A 4,886-nucleotide genomic window follows, 5' to 3' on the forward strand; every position below is an offset into this window, starting at 1 on the left:
TACACCCGACAGACGCAAGGGCAGCGTGCGGCCTCCATCTGCAGCCAATGTTCTACATCAGTGGTCTCCAACCTGCGGACCTCCAGATGTTGCAAAACTACAACTCCCAGTATGCCCGGACAGCCAACGGCTGTCCGGGCATGCTGGGAGTTGTAGTTTTGCAGCATCTGGAGGTCTGCAGGTTGAAGACCACTGTTCTAGATCATTCTCCAGCAATTATCTTCAGTGACTCAGGTTTTACGCTTTTTGAGTGGAGTTATTGCTGCGGAAAGGAACTCATGGAGAATCAGGGGTTAATATTGGAATATTTCAAGTTACTGTCAGATCTGCACCAAAAAAGGATCGAAATTAGGGAATAAAGCGTAACCCCACCTCGGCCTGGACACTATGGGGGAGATCAAAATCTGTGAAGAGGAAGAGCAGTGCAGTTGCCCATAGCAACCAATCAAAGCACTTTCATTTTTAGTTGTCCATAGCAACCAATCAGATCACTTTCATTTTTAGTTGTCCATAGCAACCAATCAGTTCACTTTCATTTTTAGTTGTCCATAGCAACCAATCAGTTGTCTTTCATTTTTAGTTGTCCATAGCAACCAATCAGATCACTTCTTTCGTTTTTAATTGGCCTTGATAAAAATGAAAGTAGTGATCTGATTGGTTGTTATGGGCAACTGCACTTTGATAAATCTCCCCCTACGACTCCAGGAACATGTATCAACCACATGTAAGGACTTTGAGCTCCGATTTACTGTTTTCGTGATCTTTGCTTGCTGTCACTGAATGTGAACATTCATATTTACACCCAGAGCCTGAAAACCTCTTCCGAACTAATAATGTTCCCCGCTAAGGGTATGTTACAATGTATCAGTGTAAAACCAGAAAGCCAGCACTTTTGGTATTTAAAAAAAAAAAAATATATTATTATTATTTTTTTTTGCTTTGCTTTTATTGGGTGTTTTGGTTTTTCCCAACAGATTTTCCACTGAAACCGGCAAAGCAGATCAGAAACCCTACCAGGTGGCATGCCCTCTTTTTTATTATTTTTTTTTTACATGCCCTGAGATATTTACTTTGCTGCCGATTGGCCCTAATCGGTGCAGCTGCATTAACCCCTTAAGGACCGGAGGTTTTTCCGTTTTTGCATTTTCGTTTTTTGCTCCTTGCCTTTAAAAAATCATAACTCTTTCAAATTTACACCTAAAAATCCATATGATGGCTTATTTTTTGCGCCACCAATTCTACTTTGTAATGACGTCAGTCATTTTGCCCAAAAATCTATGGTGAAGCGGGAAAAAAAATCATTGTGCGACAAAATTGAAAAAAAAAACGCTGTTTTGTAACTTTTGGGGGCTTCCGTTTCTACGTAGTACATTTTTCGGTAAAAATGACACCTGATATGTATTCTGTAGGTCCATACGATTAAAATGATACCCTACTTATATAGGTTTGATTTTGTCGGACTTCTGGAAAAAATCATAACTACATGCAGGAAAATTAATACGTTTAAAATTGTCATCTTCTGACCCCTATAACTTTTTTATTTTTCCGTGTATGGGGCGGTATGAGGGCTCATTTTTTGCGCCGTGATCTGAAGTTTTTAACGGTACCATTTTTGCATTGATAGGACTTATTGATCACTTTTTATTCATTTTTAAATGATATAAAAAGTGACCAAAAATGCACTATTTTGGACTTTGGAATTTTTTTGCGCGCACGCCATTGACCGAGCGGTTTAATTAATGATAAATTTTTATAATTCGGACATTTCCGCACGCGGTGATACCACATATGTTTATTTTTATTTTTATTTACACTGTGTTTTTTTTTTATTGGAAAAGGGGGGTGATTCAAACTTTTAATAGGGGAGGAGTTAAATGATCTTTATTCACTTTTTTTTTCCACTTTTTTTTTGCAGTGTTATAGGTCCCATAGGGACCTATAACACTGCACACACTGATCATTGTTATCCCATAGGGACCTATAACACTGTACACACTGATCATTGTTATCCCATAGGGACCTATAACACTGCACACACTGATCTTCTATGTTGATCACTGGTTTCTCATAAGAAACCAGTGATCAACGATTCTGCCGCATGACTGCTCATGCCTGGATCTCAGGCACTGAGCAGTCATTCGGCGATCGGACAGCGAGGAGGCAGGAAGGGGCCCTCCCGCTGTCCTGTCAGCTGTTCGGGATGCCGCGATTAGCCGCGGCTATCCCGAACAGCCCGACTGAGCTAGCCGGGAACTTTCACTTTCACTTTTAGCCGCGCGGCTCAGCTTTGAGCGCGCGGCTAAAGGGTTAATATCGCGCGGCGCCGCGATCGGCGCTGCGCGCTATTAGAGGCGGGTCCCGGCTTCACTATGACGCTGGGCCCGCCATGATATGACGCGGGGTTACTGTGTAACCCCGCGTTATATCGGAAGAGCAGGACCAAGGGCGTACCGGTACGTCCTTGGTCCTTAAGGGGTTAAAGCGATCAGTTTTCAGGGATTTAAAGGGGTACTCCGCCCCTAGACATCTTATCTCCTATCCAAAGCATAGCGGATAAGATGTCTGATCACTGGGGTCCCGCTGCTGGGGACTCCTGCGATCTCTGTGCTACACCCGGCGTTCGTTTAGAGCGTCACATGCAGCGCTGGAGGCTCGTGACATCACAGCCGCGCCTGCTCGTGATGTCATGGCCACCCCCCCTCAATGCAAGTCTATGGGAGGGGGCGTGATGGCTGTCATGCCCCCTCCCATAGACTTGCATTGAGGGGGCATGCTTGTGACGTCACGAGTGGATGTGAACGTGATGTCAGGAGCCTCCAGCCCCCATCGCCAGTCATCCGGCCCGACACGGAGCTAAGTTCGATCCATGCACCGGATGTCTGGGGTGCCGCAGCAGAGATCGCTGGGGTCCCCAGCAGTGGGACCCTCAGAATCAAACATCTTATCCCCTATTGTTTGCATAGGGGATAAGATGTCTAGGGGCGGAGTACCCCTTTAAGGCATTTTTTGCCAAATACCGCACAGAGGTTTGTACCTCTCTCTCTCTTTCCCCTACCTTACTACTGCAACGCTATCTATATAATGCAGTGTTTCCCAATAAAAATAGTGAATAAAATGATTAAAAAAATAATATTAATAATAAAAAAATTATGATGATAATAATAATACTAATAGTAATAACAAATGTGAATTAACCATTTATCCCATGTATAAGTTTGAATCCTCCCCCCCCCCTTTACTTTTTTCTTTTTCTTTTTTTCTTTTTTTAATAAAATAATGTAAACAAAAGTAAACCTAAATACATGTGGTAAAAGTCTGAACTATTAAAATATAATGTAAAAAAAAAAACACATTGGTAGTGATGTAAATATTAAAAAATACTTATAATTCTAGAATTTCTGTTTTTTGGTCACTTTGTATAGCAGGAAAAAAAATAGCAATCAAAAAGTCCCAGCAAAGCAAACATGGTACTGATAAAAACTAAAAAATTACCCTCATACTTCCCCCTATATATATATATAAAAATAAAAGTTTGGAGGTCAGAAGAGGACAATTTTAAGCATACAATTTTTCATACCAAAATGTATTATTTTTTAAAAGTAGTAAAATAAAAGAAAACTTATATAATTGGATATCGTAATCGTATGGATGTACACAATAAAGATAATATAGTGTAATTTTAAGTGTACTGCATAGAAACGAAACCTCCCAGAAATTGAAAATTGCATTTTTTTTTAACTCAAATTCAAATTTTACTTTTTTTGGGGGGGGTTTCAAAATAGATTATGTGGGAAAATGAGAGATGCTAGTACAATTGGTAGCGCAAAATAAAATAAAATAAAAGCCTCATATGGGTGTGTGTGTGTGGGGGGGGGAGGGATCAAAAGCCTTTATGGCTATTAAAAGAGGTAAAAAGCGAAAACGGAAAAAAAATGTAATCGCTGCGTCCTTAATGGGTTAATGTTGCTGGCGTAGGGATTTCGGAAAAAAAACCTCCCTCCTGCCCTGGAAGTTGCGGTTTTACAACAGTCGGGAAGCAGTAAGGTGTTAGGGACCACCAGCCTTCACTGATACATTGTAACGTGTCCTTCAGCTGTGAGCAGGACTTGGCCGGGATACGTTTTCAGCCTATGGCAGTGTTTCCCAACCAGTGTGCCTCCAGCTGTTGCATAACTACAACTCCCAGTATGCCCGGACAGCCAAAGGCTGTCCGGGCATGCTGGGAGTTGTAGTTATGCAACAGCTGGAGGCACACTGGTTGGGAAACACTGGCTTATGGACACAAAGCTGACTTTGTTGTTGTCTATTCTCTTTGTTGCCCCTAGCAACCAGTCACAGCTCAGCTTTCACTTTTCATTTTGATGTGGTAAAATGAGAGCTGAGCTGTGATTGGTTGCTATGGGTGACAGAGAGAATCTCACTATAAGACAGGGCCAAAAACTATCCCCTGAGCGGGCCCAGGTACCGTGATGGATGGGGTCCGCCATTGTGTGAGGATATCACAATATTGCAGGTGACACCTCTGATCCCATTGTAGGATGCTTGTTACTATGAATGGCTCCTCCCCTGCTTTGAATGGCTCCTCCCCCGTGGAGCCACCAGAATACCTCTATGACTATACATTACAGGATGCCACAGGTGCGAGGCATCTACTCAGCTTTCCCAGAGATAGACCTGGAAATAACCAGGACCTGGGTAGATGGAAGGGTATATTTGTGTTTGGTTTATAGAAGGAAGCGCTGTGGTATGGGGGTGGGGGGAGATTGGATGATATACCCCCTCCCCTGCAACCGCAACACCTGAAAATGGCAGAACGATGGGGGTAATGAATATATACTAAGTCCAGAAGTGTCACCTGGGTATAAGGGGTAGGTATGAGGGATGTA

Source organism: Hyla sarda, chromosome 9, assembly GCF_029499605.1.
Source record: "Hyla sarda isolate aHylSar1 chromosome 9, aHylSar1.hap1, whole genome shotgun sequence".
In the NCBI taxonomy this organism is placed as follows: domain Eukaryota; kingdom Metazoa; phylum Chordata; class Amphibia; order Anura; family Hylidae; genus Hyla; species Hyla sarda.